The sequence below is a fragment of the Artibeus jamaicensis genome, unplaced genomic scaffold (assembly GCF_021234435.1).
Source record: "Artibeus jamaicensis isolate MK-2021 breed Jamaican fruit bat unplaced genomic scaffold, CSHL_Jam_final contig_391, whole genome shotgun sequence".
Lineage (NCBI taxonomy): Eukaryota > Metazoa > Chordata > Mammalia > Chiroptera > Phyllostomidae > Artibeus > Artibeus jamaicensis.
This window is the reverse complement of record NW_026521814.1, coordinates 11,786,757-11,808,428: the sequence shown is the minus strand read 5'-3', so window position 1 is coordinate 11,808,428 and position 21,672 is coordinate 11,786,757. Positions and strand designations below refer to the sequence as shown.

At 39.3% G+C, this 21,672-nt stretch overlaps 1 protein-coding gene and 1 pseudogene across 1 annotated transcript in view; both read left to right on the top strand.

The window, feature by feature from the left end:
• OLA1 (Obg like ATPase 1) overlaps window positions 1-21,672 on the top strand; it is a 158,613-nt gene that overhangs the window by 25,992 nt on the left and 110,949 nt on the right. The gene's annotated exons all lie outside the window — the stretch shown is intronic.
• Window positions 395-10,182, top strand: LOC119053628 (E3 ubiquitin-protein ligase RNF220-like; annotated as a pseudogene).

Sequence of the window (21,672 nt, the reverse complement as noted above, 5' to 3'; positions counted from 1 at the left end):
TACTTCAAAGTACCATCCCTTGGGAACCACAGCTGGCCACTGGGTGGTCATCCAGTCAGCTCAGTTTTTCTCCTGACCACTCTTACGCCTCAGACCCTGTGTGGGGCCAATGATGCCATTGGTTATGTGGTTTCTGGGGCCAGGAGGTCCCCAAAATGCACAGGCCGGTGTTTGCGAGGTAGGTAAAAGGGCATCCCTTCCTTCCTTGGGGATTATATTAGTTTCGGGTGTGGGAGGGGCCAGGTTCTTCCTCAAAATGTCCAAATTACTTCACAAATTTGCATGCACTCTGGGAGGGTCCATCCCTTAACCAATCCCTTCTTTTCCCTAGGCTAAACTGACAGGTCTCTCCATCCTTGCACCTGCCCCTGTGGCAGTTCTGACCTCTACGGCCATGTGCCTGACTTCCCCTGATCCCACCCCCAATCAGGTACACGAAGGGGGCAGCAGAACTTTTACCCCATCCATTAGTTTGCTAGTCTTGCTCTTTCACCAGGAATAGGATGCTCTGCATGGGGTACATGCAGAGGGTTGGCAAGGCCTAGCTTGGTTACCTGGACACTGTGGTCCTACCTGCTGCCTCTGGCAGTTAGTGATCTCCTCTGGTAGCCTCTCCTGTTCCCCAAGGTTTGGCCAGGCTGCTGGTATCAGTGGCACAGCAATAATAATGTTAGCATGTGCCTGAATTGTTAGCATTTTATTTTGATTTCTAGAAGAGGAATGATTATTCAACAACTGGTAAATGTTAGGTGCTATGGTAGATTCTTTCTAATATGTCATTCTATTTAATCCTAACATTCTGCAGGATTGGTGTTACTCCAGTTGTACAGATGAGGATGTTGAGAGGGAAAGGTTAAGTAGTTTTCCTAGGATATAGCTAATAAATTGGTTGTAGAACTATCTTTCTTCTTTGAAATTCTTTCTCTTTCCACCACACCACACTGCTTTTGTACATTTTTAGATCTTATTTTGTTTAGCATGTTTAAAATTCATGTGTATGTATGCAGAAGTGTGTGTGTGAGAAAGAGAGAGAGAGAATTAAAATGCTTGGTGTGCATTGTTTTTCAGAGAATACCTGCTCTGCACATTAATGACCTATAGGCATATCAGGAGATGTTTCTGAAGAAATAGGTGCTATATAATGATTTTAAAGGAATTAGGATATAGTTTTTGTTCTTTTGTTGCCATCAAAGTTCCAGGCTGTGTGCTAAGTGCTTTATGTGAGAAATTTTATTTAATTTTCAGAACAAGCCAGAAGTGGGCAGAGAGAGGTTAGGAGATTTGTCCAAGGTTACACAGCTGGTAGATGGTATAGTCAGGAGTAGTACTCATATAGTCAGGAGTAGTACTCATTACAAACAAGCCTGACTCCAAAACCTGCGGGGTAAGCCTTTGTACTATGATGACCAACAAAAATTTAATGTGAGCCATAAATGTGAGCTAAGTATGTAATTCAAATTTTTCTAATAGCCATGTTAAAAACAAAAGTAAAAAGAGGTGAAATGAATTTAGTAACATTTAATCTAAGAAATACTATGGCAACATTTAGTCAATATGAAAAATTATTGATGTATTTTTGCTAACAAGTCTTCGAAATACGATGTATAATTTATGCTTAGAGCAGATCCCCAGTAGGACTAGCTGCATTTCAAGTACTATCAGCCACATGTGGCTAGTGGCAACTCAGCTCTACATTATACTTGTGGGAAGAAATTTTATATCAGATTGTTGAAGGATTTTTTTTAATGGAATTGGGGTAGAAGGAGAAATAGGTGACTTTTCTTTTTACATTAGACTATTGGCTTTTTTAAAAGTGAATAAGTAGCCTGATTTTTAAAACATGAGAAAATGTTTAAGTACCAGTGTAAGGTATGTAAATGATTCAAATAAAATTCTCAAGAGTTCTGTACTGAAACAATGGCAAGATGGCTTTGGCTTAGAATCTTGTGATTCAGCTGCCATCAGCATCTATTTCTAGCTCTGTAAAATGTTTGATTTTTAAACTATGATAATCAGGATGGTTCTGCCAGAATGATGTAGTGAAAGAGTTTAACTCTCACGTACGGCGGGGCGGGGGAACACAAAATAACATGGAATTATCTTCTGGAGGGCAGGTCCCTTGGCTTCCCCTGCTAGGTGAGTGTTCTAGGAACCCATTTGTGTCAGTGTACCACAGAGACTGCATTAGGCTTCAGTGAAATTTTAAAAAAATTTTATGAGTTTATTTTTAAATTATATTTTATGATTATGCTATTACAGTTGTCTCAATTTTCCCCCCTTTGACCCCTCCACCCAGCACCGCCCCTCAGGGAATCCCGACACCATTGTTCGTGTCTGTAGATCATGTGTGTGAGTTCTTTGGCTCCACCATTTCCTATACTGTACTTCACATCCCCATGGCTAGTCTGTACCTACCTATTTGTCCTTCTTAGTCCCCTCACCTCTTCACCCGTTCCCCCATACCCACCTCCCATCTGGCAACCATCAAAATGTTCTCTGTATCTCTGATTCTGTCTCTGTTCTTGTTTGCTTAGGTTTTTTTTTTTTTTTTGATACAATTGTTGACAGATATGTATTTATTGCAATTTTATTGTTCATAGCTTTGATCTTATTTTTCTTAAATAAGTCCCTTTATCATTTCATAGAATAGTGGTTTGGTGATGATGAGCTCCTTTCATTTTTTCTTGTCTGGGAAGATTTTTATCTTCCTTTGATTCTAAATGATAGGTTTGCTGGATAGAGCAATCTTGGTTATAGGTGCCTGCTTTTCATGAATATTTGAATATTTTGAATATTTCTTGTCAGTCCCTTCTAGCCTGCAAAGTTTCTTTTGAGAAATCAGCTGACAGTCTTGTGGGAACTCCCCTGTAGGTAACTAACTGCTTTTCTCTTGCTGCTTTTAAGAGTCTCTCTTTATCTTTAACCTTTGGCGTTTTAATTATGATGTGTCTTAGAGTGGGCCTATTTGCATCTATCTTATTTGGGACTCTCTGTGCTTCCTGGACTTGCATGTCTATTTCCTTCACCAAATTAGGTAAGTTTTCTTTCATTATTTTTTCAAACGGATTTCCAATTTCTTGCTCTTCCCTTTCTTTTTCCTGCACACGGATGATGAGAATGTTGGACAGCTTGAGGTTGTCTCAGAGGCTCCTTCCACTCTCCTTGTTTTTTTGGATTCTTTTTTCTTCTTGTTGTTCTGATTGGGTTGTATTTTCTTCCTTATGTTCCACATCATTGATTCGATTCTCGGTTTCATCCACTCTACTGTTGTTTCCCTGTAGATTATTTTTTATTTCAGTTAGTGTATCATTCATTTCTGTCTGGATCTGTTTTATGCTGTTGAGGTCCTCACTAAGTCCCCAAGCATCCTTATAACTACAGGTTTGAACTCTGCATCTGATAGTTTGTTTATCTTCCTTTTGTTTAGTTCTTTTTCTGGAGTTTCAATCTGTTCTTTCACTTGAGCCATGTTTCTTTGTTTCTTCATTCTGTTAGCCTCCCTGTGATTGTTTCTGTGTATTAGGTAGAGCTGCCATGACTCCCTATCTTGGTAGCGTGGCCTAATGTAGGAGGTGTCTGTAGGGTCCTGTGTCACAGCATACCCTGTCACCCAAAGCTGTGTACTTGAGGTGCGGCCTTCCTGTGGGCTGTGTAAACCTCCTCTTGTAATTAAGTCTTGATTGCTATTGGTAGGTCAATGGGAGGGATTTGTATAGGCCTGCTAGCTGCAAGGACTGGCTGTGACCACTGACCAACCTCATCCCTCTGTGGGGTACCATCTGTATGAGGGCAGAGAGGTGGTGCTCTGACATGGTCCATAGCTGTCCACTGGCAGTGCAGGCTCTAGGATTTCCCAGGTGGTACAGGCCAAGTCAGCCCCAACCTGTGTTTTACCTGGGGCTACCCTGCCTGCTCTGTAAGCAGTCTTAGGTGGCTGCTACTTGTGCTGGGCTTAGAGATTCTCAGGAGAAGCAGGCTGTGAATCTAGGCTGGCTGCTGCCAGTGCTGGGATGGGTGTCACCTAGCATGAGATACAGGGGTTGGGGGCTCACTGAGGCTGGCTCTTGCTTGTCTGATAGGATTTGGGAGGTTGTGAAGCATGCACCAAGACCAGCTATTCAGATGAAAAAGCTGCTGTTAAAAGCCGGCTGTTGCTTGGGTGGGCTGGGAAGTTGTTTTGGACAGAGTGCCAGGGGATCTCCAGGGTAGGGCAAACAGTGTTAGCCATGTAGATGGGGTTTCAGCCATGGCTTCTTCCTGCTGGCTCTGTGGGGTGAAGGTTCAGAAAAGGGCAATGGCGTCTGCCCACCTTTCTGTCTGGGAGAAAGCTGTCCCTTACTTCCCTCTTTGATGCCAAACATTTCACTGTCTCTTTATATGTCACTGGTGCCTTTCAAGGTACTACCCTGGTGCTAGAACTCAGAGGGAGTGAGTCCTAGTAAGTCACTATGTGGGTTCTTTAAGGAGAACTGCTTGGGTCTCCTGAAGTTTCTTCTACCAACTTAATCTCCGCTGGTTTTTGCAGCCAGAAATTATGGGGACTTAGTTTCTTGGCACTAGAACCCTGGGTTGGGGGGGTATGGTGTGGGTATGGGACTCCTCACTCTTGAGATATCTCTTCCGAATTTTTATCCACCACAGGTAGATGTGGGGCCAGCATATTTCGTATCTCTGCCCACCTACCAGTTTGGATGGAAGTGGTTTTTGTAATTAATGGAGGTTGTTAGACTTCCACTCAACTTGATTTCTAACAGTTCTGAGTGATGATTGTTTTGTATATTGTGATTTTGACGTTGTACAAGGAGATAAGCTGTGTTTACCTATGCTGCCATCTTGACTGAAAGTGCCAGAAATCTTTTATAAGAATTTATTTGAGCCAATCTGAGAGTGAATATTTTAAAGAGTTCTTTCAATATGTTTGCCCATTTCATGATGGGTGATTTATGAGCACAGCTGCCCACACTGCACTGAGTGTTCAGTAGTTTTTGACCAAAGAAATGGTGTGAGCCCCCCCTCGTGCTCTACCCCCTCTATTCACCCAATATTACCCTGAAGGACTTTGTTTTGTTCCCCCCACGAAGAGTCCTCAACCAGAAACATTTTGCGGAAGTGGAAGAGGTGAAACAAAAAAACAACAGAAGCACTAAAAGGCAACAAAATTGATGAGTTCAAAAACTGTTTCAAGCAGTGGAAAAAAGGTCTCTATAGGTGTATTGCATCAAATAGAGAGCACTTTAAAGGTGATTGATATCCAAACATGTAAGAATAAACACATAATTTCTTATAAACAGATTGTGGAGGGTTTTGGGGGTCCCTACTTGTACATAGTGGATTTTGTTGGTAAAGAAGTTACTTTTAGCTCCAGCTGGTGTGGCTCAGTGGATAGAGTGCTGGCCTGTAAACCAAAGGGTTGCCGGTTCTATTCCTAGTCAGGGCACATGCCTGGGTTGCAGACCAGGTCCCTAGTAAGGGGTGTGCAAGAGACAAACAGACACACTGATGTTTGTCTCCCTCTCTTTCTCCTTCCCTTCCCTGCCCTGCCCTGCCCTTCTCTCTAAATATAAATAAATAAAATATTTAAAAAAATAAAGAAGTTACTTCCTTGATTGTTCCCATGCATTGAGTTTTTGTGGTCTTATACTTGCATTTCTAAGGTATCCTAGCTCACATGCAAGTGTGTGTGTTGAGGGAAGAAGGGAAGGCTAAAGGGATGGCAGGAAGGCCCTTATACCTCTTTATGCTAATAACTAATTTCTTCATGTGAAATTCTGTCTTCCCCATTCTGTCCACTCTCTGTTAGGGGGTATTATCCAGCTTTCTCTTCTTACCCTGGTTGTCTGACTGAAGGAGCCTTATTTTTGTGCCAGAAGAAACCAGAATTTGGCCACCTAACCAAGTCCAGCTGGACTTTGAACGAAGAAAAGATTGAGGGACTTTCATTGAGAATTCAGTATTTCATTTCACCTGGATTTTCCTCTGGAGTAAGAATGATGATAGTGAAAGAAGCAGTGTTTTAGATTGTCCTTAGCTATTTTATTATCTTTACACCAATTGTTTTAATATGTGCAATGCAGAGTCACCTAAACAAAATTACTTTGTTGATTTGTCAAAGCAAAGGGAAACCCTTGCTAGTGATTACAGTCTTGTGTGGTTTGAAATATAATCAGTAGCCATGTACTTGATACAAAAAATTGTTCTCTTATACCAGATTGAATTATATGCAACTAGGGTACAAAACTTGTGCTTTAGAAAAAATGAGTGTCATTCCATAGTACATATAAAATTACAATTATTTGTTTAAATCCCTTCCCTTCATACCTTGTGAATAGACAGTTTAGGTTTTATCAGATTTCACTCTATCTTTTTTTAAATAAAGATTTTATTTATTTATTTTTAGAGAGAGGGGAAGGGAGGGAGAGAAACATCAATGTGTGGTTGCCTTTTGTGCTCCCTACTGGGGACCCAGGCATGTGCCCTAACTGGGAATCAAACCAGTGACCCTTTGGTTTGGAGGCTGGCACTCAATCCACTAAGCCACACCAGCCAGGGCTACCTTTTGATTATAAATGACCAAACAGATGTTGTTACTTAAAAAATATTTATTATATTGAAATATTTTAAATGATATTGGCTTATTACAAACAAAATAGGAAATAATTCAGGTGTTCATAATAAAATTTCATGTTTTCCTTTGTTCCCAGTCTCCAGAAGTAATGGTTTTTCCCCTTCCCCTTCCCTTTCCTTCTCTTCCTTTTTAAATTAGAAAGAATATATGCTTATTTTTTTCTCCTGATTACATGGACGAGTTTAGTTGCTATTTGAATTTGCTTTTTAATCTTTATTTTCCTCAAAAAAAAGTCTACTTCAGTAGATACAGCATTTCGGTTTTTGGAATAACTATTAATAGTACTGTTTGATTTTGATGTCATTTCTTTTTATTTTGAAAGATCTGTTTAGTTTTATAATTCTTAAAAATACTTCTCTCTCTCCTGGAGGCCCCCAATATGATTTTCAGCTGTTCACTGATTTTGCTTATATCTTGGCTTTCACCCTCCTTAATTAAACTGGGCAGACAAGTTCTTACCAAGATATAACTAAGACAATCTACGTAGAGAAGATGATTTGTGTGCAGATGGTTAGAATTTTTGGCCAGGACAATAAAAGACCTCATTTCTTCTCCTTTGTTATTAATGACAGATGTGTGTTCATTCTGTTTTATATTACTGTCCCCCTGTATCTGTTTGAATTTATGTATAAATTGTGTAGAGCTTTAACAGTAAGATTCCAGAGAGCTTCTTTAGTTTGTTGCCATGTTTGCTAAAAAGAAATGAAAGTAGCACTGGTGGAAGTAATGGGTTTTAAGTTGCCTTTCTAGTTTATATAGAATTGTAGCCCTCAAGGCTCTACAACTTTATTGAACTGCTAAATGAGAAGGTAAAAATACCTTCATTTAATTGCCACCCCCCTTAGGTTAAGTTGGGTGTTTATGTTTTGTAAATCACCTTTAATTACCACAAACATAAATTACTGTTTTCCAGAGCCCACCTCCTCCTCTCATAAGCCAGTCCTTTAAAAGTTTAAAATGAGTCACACATTTTTGCATAGACACAAATTGCCAATATAAAGCTGTCTTTGATTGTATCCTAAAATAACGGAGTTTTTTTTCTTTGGGTCCTGTAATTTTCTTTTTTAGCAGTATTTATTAAATTAATCTAGTATTGGATTGCAGTAAACAATCTGACCAAAAAACATATGTTTTCTTTGTTTCTTCGATACAAATTCAATGGGTTAAGTAATTATGCAGTGGGTCTCATCTACATATACAATGCAGTCTATTAACCAGCTCTGTTTACTGTGGAAAATGTTGTAGCAGTAGGAGACAGTTCCTTCTCTACTTTGCATTGCAATATTGTATGAAGCTATTTAATCTACTAGCCGTTTACAACTTAATTGTTTGAACATATTCTCATATTCATAGTGGTCTTATATGTACTTTAGGTGCATGCAGCATTCTCATTTTTTTCTTGAATGTCTTTTTTGACATGTTTTAGAGGTCTTGTTTCCTGTCTTTGCCTGAAATAGCAACTATATGGATTCTTTTTAAAACTCTTCTCAATAATGCGTTGAAATTACTCAGGGATGTTAGGCCAACTTCTAAGGTCCTGGAGAATCTCTTGATCTTTAGGCATCAAATTTTTAAACTGTATTCTTCTTAGTTGTCAAAACACTGTCATTATGTTAAGTTAAAAATGTAAGTATTGAGACTCATTTGGTTTTGAAAACCAGTGCATTCATTGTTATACTTAACTTGCATGAATGAAATCAGATGAGCACTTGTGTTTTATTACGATGAGCCTTCAATTTCTTTGTAACTTGTCCTTTTGCAAATTTTACACTGACACCCTTAAACCACCCATTGTATCCCAGATACAGTTTTCATACATCAGTGACTTGTCGTTTTGAGCTTATGGGTTGGTAGTGGCACCTGCCAACCTGGGCATTTGAAGGAAAGGCAGGGCTTCTTCTAAGGGTTACAAGCTGTGTTGCAGCACTGGTCTTTTAGAGCCATAGGTTTCCTCTTCTTTGCATTGGTGAAGTCCTAGTGTCCCCTCAGAATTCCTAGATTGGCCCTGAGCCTTGACTTTGCTCGTCCAGATTTGTAATGTCCTCTTCCTGGTCTATCTTCTCCACTCCAAGTCTGCCTTTGCTGTCCTTGCTCCCTCTGTGGGCTGGAAGGAGCACTGCCCACTGGCCTGGACTTGGGTGACTCAGCTCTTGCCATAGTACTTAAACCCGTTGTGCCACCAGACCTTTAGGTATTTTGCACTTCACATAGGTGAGGAGTTGGCTCAGGGGAAGGTGGTTTATTCCTCTTCCCTGGAACATGAGATGAAAGGGACAATTGTGTCCACCTTCTCTTCTGGCCAGTTGTTCTGAAGGTTTTCTCTCTCCTGTCAGGTTGTCAGATGGATAGAACTGAAACTATGGATTATACATTAATTAAGTGTCTGCCATGACAGACTAACCGCTTGACTTAAAGCCAACCAGTGGATAAACAGCTGTATATACAGCTGAATTCTGATTTGTGTGTTGTAGGTGACATGTTTGGAAAGAACTCAAATTAAAATAATTTTGAGGACCAGCACCAACACAAGGGGCCCAGAGTGCTGGATGTCAGGCCTGGGACGGCGCTGTGAGGTGGCCACGGGATCTCCTTAGAGCAGTCTCAGGTGTCTATGCCTTGGGCCTGGAGTGGTTAGTCAGGAGAGGGCAGAAACCTTTCTGCAAGTTCGAGCCAACCTGTAGACCCACTGGAATGCTGCAACTGGGAAAATGGAATGGACGAAGCAAGATGAAGGGCAGGTATGTCCCCTGTGCCACCAATGCCTGGCAGGATTGAAGCAGGAGATGAGTGGGTATGTGGAGCATTGCCTTTCCAAGAGGAAAGGCTCCTGCATGTCTGAGAATGATGCCGTGGACATTGAGCGTGAGCACAGCAACCACTCTGGGGAGTATGAGTGTGTGGGGCAGAACATGCAGCACCAAAGAGAATCCGGACAGTGATGCTGACTTGGATGTGGATGGGGATGACGCTTCTTATGTGTTATGGGAAGCCACAGTACGTGGAGGCTTATGTCATTCCCCTCCTCAGATGAGGAGTCTGGTGAAGGCAGGGAGAGAGAGAGGCATGTCCTAAATGCCTCTCTCTCATTCTTGGAGCAGTCCTAAATGGTGGCCCTCCCGGCACACACATCACACACTGGCTCTAAGTGGGCCAGTGATGAGATGCCATCTACCAGCAATGGGGAGAGCAACAAGCAGGAGCCCATGTAAAAGATCTGCAAGAATAGTGACATCGAGAAAATAACTGAAAATTCAGCTGTGACCACATTTAAGGCCCCAAAGGCTTAGGTCAGGGAACTTAAACAGTAGCCATCTGGTGGGAACTGTTACAAATGTGTCATCTGCATGAACTCATACTCGATAACCCTAATGTCTATCTGTTGTTGGCATGTGCACTGTGAGGAGTGCTGGCTGTGGAACCTGGGTCCCCAGAAGCTCTGCCCTCAGTTGTACACTATCATAGCACCTGGAGACCTGTGGAGAACCTACTTGTGATCTAGCCATTCCAGGCAGGCCTTGTCTCAGGCAGTCCCGCTTGCCTGCCTCTGTGATGTGACCCTATCCCTTGTATATACTTGCACAAGTTTCCCCATATCGTACACGCATGAGTATATGTGCGTGCATGCGCGCGTGCGCACACACAGACACACACACATGCGCGCACGTCTCTGGAGCCAGAGGCCTAGGCCCTGCTTGCTGGCTCCCACCAAATTTGGGGACCATACCTATTCCCAGTTCAATTCCCAAGGTGGGACGGGTAGGTGTAGTAGGTGAGGTGGGTAGCAGGACAAAGCTCCTGAGATCCTGTCCCCAGACCAACTAACAGACAGTCAGACATGCAGAAACCACACTGAAGCACGTGTAATATAGGCCATGTACTTTTACAGTGTTGTGTATAAATGGAATAACTCCTCACCCTCACTCCTCCCCTTCCCTCCCCTTTGGTTGTGTGATTCTCTTCTTTTTTTAAGACTATCTGGAAACAGTGCCTCCTTTAGGGCTGGCTTAGGGCTCAGCCCATCCACCTCTTAGGGTGCCTGCCTCTCTCTCTCCCATGGTGTCCCTTCCCTCTCTCATGTGCTCAGTGTTCAGTGGTGTATACAGTATTTCTTCTCCCAGACATGGGGCATATGCTCCAAGGGACATGATCCTGTCTTTGGTCTTAGCTCCTGGGGCTCTTCATGAGGATTTGGGGAAGGGGGAGGCACAGACATGGGAACTGAGCTGCAGCAGGGGTTGGGGTTGGAGCTGGATGAGGGTGCTCCTGGCTCCTTAGCCTTCTGCTAAGAACCATTCTTGGGATTAGAACTGCTATTCCCAAGGGAGAGGGTTGTCTCCCTTCCCCTCCCCTGCGCCCCATGGTGTGATGCTGTGTCTGTATATTCTATACAAAGGTACTTCTCCTTTGCTTTGTAAACTACATTTGACATGGATTAAACCAATATAAACAAAAAATAATAATTTTGAGTATGATTTTAAAAAACAATTGTAAATGTTGTATTAGGGGTTAAAATCTGATCAAGGTTTAGTGTTTTACTTTAAAGAACTGAGGAAGGCCCTGGCTGGCTGGCTCAGGTGGTTGGTGCACCATCCGCTATACCAAAAGGTGGTGGGGTTCAATCCTGGGTTGGGGCACCTATGGTATGGGAGGCAACTGATCACAAGGCAGCCAGCTGATCAATGTTTCTCTTTCACATTAATGTTTCTTTTTTTAATGTATAATTATTTTTGAGATGTTTTGTCTCTTTATTTTATTTTTTAAAAGATTGTATTTATTTTTAGAGAGAGGAGAAGGGAGTGAGAAAGAGAGGGAGAGAAATATCAGTGTGAGAGAGAAACATGGATCAGTTATCTCTAGTCTGGGGACCAAACCACAACACAGGTGTGTGCCCTGGCCAGGAATCAAAGTGGAGACATTTCGTTTTGCGAGATAATGCCCAACTCACTGAGCTACACTGGTCAGGGCTTCCTCTCCCTGTCTCCCCCTCTACTCCTTTGCTTCTCTCCTGGTCTTCCTCTCCCTCCATCCTTCTCTTTTCCTCCCTCCCTCCCTCCCTCCCTCCCTCCCTCCCTCCCTCCCTCCCTCTCCTCCCTCCCTCCCTCCCCCTTCTCTTCCCTCTCCCCCTCTCTCTGTGTCCCCTCTCCCCTGCTCCTCCCTCTCTCCCTCCTCTCTATCTCTCACTCACCAATAACACTTTATTGGACTAGTGATGCTATCTATTGACAGTTGGTAAAAGGAACTGTTCTGCCCAACATTTTCCTACCTTGTTTTCTTTTTCTTTACATAAAATCAATAATAATAAGTACTATTACCAGAAGCATTATTTCTTGAGCATTAACTTATTACAGGCAGTATGCGAAAGAATCTGCTACCTCATTTAATCTTTCACAAGATATACATGAAGTATGTACTACTGTTCTTGTTTTTCATACTACAGAAACAATTAGAGAGGTTAAGTATCTTACTCAAGTTAGTAAATGGCAGAACTGGGAGTTGAATCTGGGCTCTTTGATCTAAAGCCCTTCCTTTTAAGACCATTATCTGATATGTTGTGTGCATTTTTAGTTACTTGATTATAACATTCATGTCCTGTATTTTAAGTCTTTAGTCACCTTTACCTTAGAACCTAGTTACTTCAAAAAAATATTCGTATTCTTTGAACCTAAAGTATTCATGGTAATTACTTTGATATGCACTAGCATTTCTAGGGATACTGTTCAGAGGGGAAGAGAGATCACATTTAGAGAAGTGATTTTGTTTGGTTGTTAAAGGTAGGTGTTTTGTGTAGGCCTCTTTGAAAGTAACTTATGTGTGTGGTAAGGAAAATACATCTTACATTAGAAAGTGGATGCTTACTGTTAATTAGCATCAATATGCCAGTTTTTTTAATCTAGAATTTAAAAAATTGAATTTACAGAGTACAGAAACTTATTTTTACCAAATGAATATTACATTGAAATACTTTGGTGAATTAGGCTTCTTCCCTTCTCTTGGGTATGTGGATTGGATACAAAGAATGTGATTATATCGATATTTTCTTAGGATAAAGTTGGCACAATGAATTGATTCATTAGCATCCTCCAAAGGTGAGTAGTGATACTTTTTGATCATTAAAAAATCATAGGCTTAAGTACTTTTTATGTTTCAGTTCATCACAGTTTTCATCCTTACTGATGTTCAGGTTGTTCCATTTTTGGCTGAGGGAGCCTCTTTGAGTTGGTTCCTGAACTCTCGATACTATACTACTCTAGTGGTCTTTGAGAGCTTTTTGCTATCTGGTATGATGTGAAGGAATTTCCTGGCCTAGCTTTTCCATATCCTGCTGTAGATCTGGAGATAGCCAAATGTTCAAAGAGCACTGGTACCTTTTTGTAACTGCTGTAGTGTTTTTCACTCAGCTATCTTTATAGGCCTATACTGAAATCATTTTTATAAAAAAAGAATGCAACCTTTCAGTCCCCCACCCCCATGTGGAGAGTTGGAAAAATATCTTCAAAGGAACTGGGATTAAGAACCTCTAAAAACAGCAGTTCTTAAGCTATTTGGTCTCAACACTTTTATATTATTAAAATTTTTAAGAGCTCCCCCAAACTTGTGTTTATGTAGGTTAATATCAATTAATGTTTACCATATTAGAAATTAAAACTAAGAATTGTAGGATTGTTTTATATTTTATAAATTTCTTTAACAGCTGGCATAGGTAGCTAGATTATCATATTTGTGTATTTAATATTTTGCAATATTTCATTTTGGTTGAGGTATATGCAGAAATTCTGGCTTTACACAGCAATGAGATTCAAAAAAGGAAGAATATTTTAATAAACTTCCAATAATTGTGAATATTGTTTCATACTATATCAAAACTTGACAAATAGAAGTTTCTTAAATGTTAATGGAATTTAGTATCTACAACTTTAGCAATGGACCTTTTGAACTTTTACCTTAAAAATCTGCTGGTCTGTCTTGTACTTTGAATGGCTCTTCCTACCGCTGCGCACATTTAATCATTCGAAGAATACCGCTTCTCAGCGAGTGATGCAGATCTAAGTGTGTACGCGCTCCATTATGCAATATTCTAAAATCACATCTGTTAATAACAGCACAGCTCTTGTAAGAAAAATCTTTAAATATTGGGAGGCACTCAAGCTCCTGCTGGCAGATACAAGTTTTCAAAAATCAAAATTTTCAGTAAGCCTGAATTTTATCATTTCTAATAATATGGCTGCCAGATACCAAAGATTAAATAACTGTACTTTGAATGTCAGTCATTTTTTCAAGTAGAAATGGTATTCCACAAAAAGAGTGACTAGTTCACCTTGCAATTCAAATGCTTTTTCTCGACAACCATTATACTTTGGTATGCAGCAGAAGTGTTTTATGTGTACTTCTGTCTCCTCACCCAGCATGTAAAAAGATCTTTACCCTAAGGCTGAGATTTAATAAAATTAGTAATTTTGGTGTCTCATTGAGGACATTCTTAAGTGAAACGTGATTGTTGTTTTTTGTGTGTGTGTGTGTAGACACAGTAATGGTTAGTGTAGTTTGTTGTCACTGCCTTGATCCGTGCTAAGATTCTGACAGTTTTTTCCAGTGATTTTGTACCATGACTGCAAATGCCAGTTCAGTGAGAAAGGCCAATAGCATCTTAGAATTGTTATGAAATAATGTTTTGACCTTACAGACCCATCAGGGGTCCCATACTTCGAACCACTGTTTCAGATTCTTAGAAAATGCTCACTAGTCTTTGTTCGTCTTTATGAATCTGACTGCTTTCTCATCTTCTGTTAATACAACCTGGATTTCTTTAGGTTCTATGTTCCAGGTAAATGAAAATAATTTATTATTTAACCAGACCATTTTTGTTTTATAAACATTGCATACAGAATTTCACTGCAAATGTGCAGAGCCCTCAACTACAGTCATTTTGAAAGACTGAATAATAGATATTGTATTTTTTGAGCATCTTGCTTACAGATGAATATTTGGCTAGAGTATGTAAATAATTTGGATGTTACATATGGGGGTGGGCAAAAGTAGGTTTACAGTTCATATGGAAAATAATACAATAATTAATAAATAATGCAAGAATAAACGGTTTCACATGCAGCTATAAGCCTTTTTGTGCCAACCCTTTGTATACCTCTGAATTAAACCATTGTTATGTGAGTTGTAGAGATAATTTAATATTTCACAAAGATAGTTCAATATTCCTCACGTGTATTAATGCAACTGTAAGGGAAGCTGTAGATAGAACACCTGCCTATTCATTTTTCCTCATTATTTCATGGATTAAGTATACACTTCTTTATCCCCAGTTGTTGCCCTTTGAACTAGAACAGTTAAAATCATTTTAGGCAAAAAAGGATTCTTTTTGTATAGGAATATTTAGTAGTTATTTATTCCCAATCAAAGTTTTTTTTTTTCTGCGATCAGTTCATGGAGCCGGAGACAGGGTAGTGAGTGCCCGTGTCTCAATGTTTTGAAGTTTTATTTTATTCTGATTTTGCATTATTCTTTTAAAAATAACATCAAAAGCAACATACATTCTACTGCTTTATTAAAAGCTTAGATTGAGGTGTTGGTGGTAGTGGGAAGTGCCAGGCATTTTGGACACTGCCATCTGTTTCGCCTATTTGCATCAAGGAGAAAACACCTAATATAGCTAATACAGCTAATAAGGCCTAAAGAACTTGGGTGTTTGTTTCTTTGTTTGTTTTTATGGGAAGATATTGTTCCCCCAGCACTGGAACAGTACCCAGAAGTTAATTAATGAGGATATTTTTTAAATTTTCAAAGTATTTTAACCTAAATTATTAAACCATGGAATACACTGGTATTAACACATTGACATTATATTAGAACGTTGTCTCTTATAAACATTTTTAGCCCAGTGTTAATCCTAGTTGTCTAGTATGGCTTCTTTTTTGAATGTCAAGCATAGTATATTTCTATGTACAAGGGATGTTTTAGTAGTCGAAGATCAAAGTAGATATTCAGACAAGATGCTCTAAAATGTTGATTGTAAAAATTGTAAGAGCTTCTGTTTTTCAGTATTTTCTTTTAAAAACCACCTGTTGTCTTGTGTGCATAGTATATACATTTGAACAAAGTGCTCATCAGTTGTCAGCCGTCAGTGGCAGCATAGAAATTACTTGTGGTACTTGCTTTGCAAGAAGTTCTTTTGTATTTGTGACATCAGCTTTGTTTTATACAATTAAAGTATTACACGCTAGAATAATCTAAATTACAACCACTAAATGGAGATGTAGTTCTTTTTGCCTTGAACTGAATTTGTTCACTGATTGTATGCAGCTATTGACTACTATTTACATTGACAGTTTCATAAAAATTTTCTTTTTATTTTCATAGCAAATAATGAGGTGGTTATATTATTAAAGGTTTTTCTCAATTTTAAAATTTCCCTTTAATAAATAATGCTTTAAGAGGTAAAATGTAGGAAACCCTATATGTGTGGAAAATCCTTCAATTATATGATTTGATTTTCAAATGAAGTTTAATGCTTCTAATGTGATACATTCATGATAATGTTAATAGTATTGTTCTAATTTTTAAATTCACAGTTAAAAGGCTTGCAGTCATTTTTATTCATTTTCTTTTGTTAAAAATGAACAAAGTATAACTGATTAAGACTTAAGATTGATATTAGAATAAATATTTAGACTGTTAGGTAACTTTTATGCTTCCAGTAACATTAACTCTAAATGGCAACGTGAATTCTTAAAGAACCTTTATCAATGGATGCTAAGTAATCTGAATATTTTCCCTCCAATATCTTGTTAAATAATCCTGATTATAATTTACTGGAATAAGTTAATAGCACTAATATATTGACATTATTTAAATTGACAAGTATTTTCTTTAGATAATTTTTTAGTGAATATATTTCAGAACTAATGGAATAAAATTACTCACTTAAAGCAAATTATCTTGTACTTTGTAAAAAACTTTAGAAATGTCACTATTAGGTACTTATTTTAATAGTAAATAAAAGGTAAAGTATAGTAATGTATAAGTACATTTTCTAAGGTAGCCAGTGGTATATCTCTGCAATGGGCTTGCTATGCTTTGACAATTTTTTATATACACAAAATCTACATGAGTTCTGTGAGTTAAAAACAGAAAACTGGCAAATAGGACTTTCTGTCCTTTTCAGAAACAATTGAATCTAAATGGGAACTTTGTATGTGCAGGAGCAGAATTTGCAGGGTTTTTTTTTCTCACTACTTGGTTGCTGTGATGTGAGTGATATAAGATAGTGGACATTAGTATATAAATAAATGATTAGATGAGTCATAAGATGGAACATCTGCTTCAGAAAGCCTTTCAGACAGCATGAGCTATGCTGTTGCAATCCCTAATCAGTGCATCTGTCCCTGAGACTTCAGTCAGTGCAAGGATAGTTTCCTATTTTGGATATGTTACTATATGAAGACAGCATACTGAGAAGAACTTTTTCACGCGTGCCACTAGAAGATTCGTACCTGTGATATCTGAATAAATAGTTTTTTTTTAGCAAAATAGTAATTAGGGGATAGCAATAAATGTATACTTTTATTATATATACTTTTACTTTTGTGTGTGTATGTGTGTGTGTTTTAAGGTTTTATTTATTTATCTTTAGAGGGGAAGGGAAGGAGAGAAGGTGAGAAATATCAAGGTATGGTTGCCTCTCGTGCATCCCTTGCTGGGAACTGGCCTGCAACCCAGGCACGTGTCCTGACTGGGAATTGAACCGCGGCTGTTTGGTTTATAGGCCCGCGCTCAATCCACTGAGCTACACCAGTTGGGTTGTGTGTCTTAAAATGGTTATTTAAGGTAGGATTTTTACATTACAACTCATGGATGCTCAACAGAGGAAAATTTCTTGCAAATACTGATGTTACAACAGGAGAGACATCCAAATGGAACCTGAATCACAGCATGATTTAGATAGGATATTTAACTAAAACAGAAGCCTATATTTTGGGTCTTTTCTGAACTGGAACATTCCTGTAGTTTTAAAATTCTAACCAGAGGCAGAGAAGAGCAAAGGAAGAAAGATGTATATGCATATTTATCTGTTTTACACAAACTCCTAAACAAAAGGACATTGTAGTATACCATATGATGATAATGACATACAGAGATTTGTGGTACATGTATGTGTATATTATTTATAATCAACAAGCCACAGATGATAAATTCTTATGATCACATTTAATTCTTTCTAAAGGGTATGATCTAACTGCCAAGATGGAGGTGTAGGTGGAAGCACTGCACCTTCTAGCACAACTAAGTTTAAAAACAACAAAGTTTTAGCAACAAAAATGCAGCCAAACCACAGGAAATTGAACTACATGGAAGTCTAACAATAACGAACCCGTCAGCCAAACCGCATGCAGATAAACCAGTGAAGGAGCTAGCAGTGAGACAGACCTTACAGGCCCCAGTGGCAGAAAGTGGCAGAAAGTGGTAGAAGGTGGCAAAGGGGACCACCATTGTCCCTCTCTGACCGCACCCTCACATACAGCATCACAAACCAGTGACCCGGGTGGCCCCGCCCTGGTGAACAACTAAGGCTCCGCTCCTCATATGTAACAGGCACGGACAGATCAAAACATGGCTCAAGAATAACTCAGAGCCCCAGAGCCGATAAATCTAAGCAATGAAGAAATAGCCAAACTTTCAGATGCACAGTTTAAAACACTGGTGATCAGGATGCTCACAGAACTGGTTGATTTTAGTCACAAATTAGAGGAACAAATGAAGGCTAAACTAATTGCAATGAATGGAAATGCACAGGAAACCAATAGTAATGGAAAGGAAACTGGGACTCAGATCAAGGGAGTGGACCAGAAGGAAGAAAAAAATGACCAAACAAAAATATGAAGAAACAAGAATTCAAGAAAATGAGGAGAGGCTTAGGAACCTTCAGGACATCTTTAAACGTTCCAACATCCGAATTATAGGGGTACCAGAAGAGGAAGAGGAACAGCCACGAGTGGAAAACATTTGAACAAATAATAAAGGAGAACTTCCCCAATCTGGCAAAGGAAATAGACTTCCAGGAAATCTAGGAATCTTCAGAGAGTCCCAAGGAAGGTGGACCCAAGAAGGAACACACCAAGGCACATCATCATTACATTAGCCAAGATTAAAATGAAGGAGAGAATCCCAGAAGCAGCAAGAGCTAAGGGGACAGTCACCTACAAAGGAGTTCCCATCAGACTGTCAGCGGATTTCTCAAAAGAGACCCTACAGGCAAGAAGGGGCTGGAAAGAAGTATTCCAAGTCATGAAATCCAAAGACCTACATCCAAGATTGATCTATGCAGCAAAGCTTTCATTTAGAATGGAAGGACAGATAAAGTGCTTCTCAGATAAGTTCAAATTCAAGAAGTTCATCATCACCAAGCCCTTATTATATGAAATGTTAAAGGGACTTACCTAAGAAAAAGAAGATAAAAAAGATGAACAGTGAAAGGACAGCAAACTCACAGTTATTAAGAACCACACCTAAAACAAAAGCAAACTAAGAGGACAGCTAGATCAGGAGCAGAACTGATCACATGAAGGGTTAGAAATGAAGATCACATGGAGGGTTAGCCACAGGGGAGTGGGAGAAGGAGAAGTGGGGAGAAGGTACAGAAAATAAGTAGCATAGATGGTAGGTAGAAAATGGATAGGGGGGAGGGCAAAAATAGTATGGGAAATATAGAATCTAAAGAACTTGAGACATGTGGTCATAAACTAAAGGGGGGACTGGTGGGGGAGGGGGTGTGCAGGATGGAGGGGAATGAAGGGGGAAATAGAACAACTGTAATGGCAGAATCAATAAAATATATTTTTTAAAAATGAAAAAAATAAAGGGTATGATCTAGCATAGAAGAAGTCTTCCCCTTTTCCATAGAAAATTTATACTTAGCCAATGAAACAAATTTTTTAAATGAGAGAGCGTGTGATAGGGCAGGGGGTTGGATAAGAACTGGGCACATGTTAATTTACACATTGGGGTTTTTACGTCTTGGAAATATAGAACAGTCATCAGGATATATTTTTATTCCAAAAGAGTGTGGAAAAAAGTATTCAGGTCTTTCAGTTTCTGCTTTGGGATGCAGAGTTGGAAGGAGTGTCATTCCCACTCTTACAATGAGAAAGAACCTAACTCCAAAATGTAAGGACAGATGGTGCCTACAGGGAAAGAATAGGCACACTTACTCACCTGAGGCAGCCTCAGCTGGGCACCAGTAAGGTTCAGGTAGAACTGTGGACAAATTAGTGAAGGCTAGCAAGGACATGCAAAATCTATGAGGAAAATAGAAATTGGAGGGCCCTGCATCCTCTTACATGCTCTTTTCCCCACTAACCACAGTGCGTGGGGTAAGAACCCCAAGAGATGGGAAGTAGGGATAAACCATAAGAAATAGTCAGTGTGGCACATATCCTACAGAAGAGAACAGCAGTGTCTGAATCCTTCTCTCCTGATCTACTACACAGTAAAAGCCTTAATCTAAGTGGAAGTGGTGGAATAGGAGGCAGTGCATCAGGGACACTAATGAAATTCATTGCAGCTGAGGGAGGAAAGTGGGAGAGGGTTATATCTACTCTTCAGGAATATGCTGAGTGCACAACCATTTGGGTTGGGTCAGGGTTGGGGAACTGAAAAAACTACACCCCCAAGATCCAGAGACACAGTGCATGACTAAGGCTGGGCGTTGCTCAGAACAACAGAGGATGCTCCTTTCCCAGCCATTCCCTGTCATCAAACTAAGAAGTTTCTAATAACAAGTAACAGTGGAATACTGCTGGGTTAACTACAGGAAAGGAAAAAGAAAAGAGAAAGAGACATAGTGCAAAGGAAAGAACTTAACTCAAAAAAGACTAGATATTACTCTGATAAACCAGTTTCCCATCCTAAATACAGGATATCTCTACAGGAATTTGAAGTCTGTGGTACACTGAGAGTCACAATAGCACTAAACTCAAACCAGCCAAACTCCTAAACTAAATAGCTTCTCTCTACCCCCAAAGCCTAAGAGAAGGAACAAAACCTTGCCCTTTTCAGGCATAAAATGGTTAACCTCAGTCTTTGCTGTCCTACACAAGATGTTCAGTTTTCAACAAAAAAAATCACAAGGCTCACAAAAGGGCAAGAAAAAAAAATACCCAGGGAAAAAGCAATCATTGAAACTAACCTTACATATGACACAGTTGTTGGGACAGGACATTTAAAATAACCATGAACAATAGGTTAATAGCTGTATAAGAAGAGGTGGCAATATGCATGATCAGATGGGTAATTTCAACAGAGATGGATAAAAAGAATCAAGTGGAGTGTTGTAAATAAATAGCAATGACAGAGATAAATAATGCCTTCACTAATCTCATTAGTAGATTACAAACATCTGAGGAAGGAATCAGTGAACTTTAAGATAGGTCGGTAGAAATTACCAAAACTTAAATACAAAGAGAAGAAAACTTGAAAAAAATAAAAATAATACCCAAGACCAGTAGGAAAACATCAAAAGATCTAATATACACATAGTTGAAATATCAGAAGGTAAACAAAGAGAATGGGGTTAAAGAAGTAATGACTGAGAATTTGTCAAAGTTAATGAGATACAAAACTGTAGATCCAAGAAGCTCAGAGAATAACAACCTGCATACATAATTCTGTCTGTCTCTCTCTCTCTCACACACACACACATACACACACACACACACATACACAATATTCAGACTGCTGAAAACAGCAGTCAAGGAGTAAATCTCACAGGCATCCAGAGAAGAAAGAACCATTCCATATAAAGAACAAAGCTAGGAATTTTGCTTTGACTGACTTTTCATCCTAAACCATAGGAGTCCAAAGACAGTGGAATTACACTGTAAAAGTGCTGAATGAAAAAAACAAAAAACTTTCAGCCTAGATATATATACACAATGAAAAATATCAAAATATCCAAAAGAGAAATACTTTTTCTTACACAAAGGGCAACTAAGCATTTATTGCTAGCAGACCTGCTCTGTAAGACATGTTAAAGCAAGTTC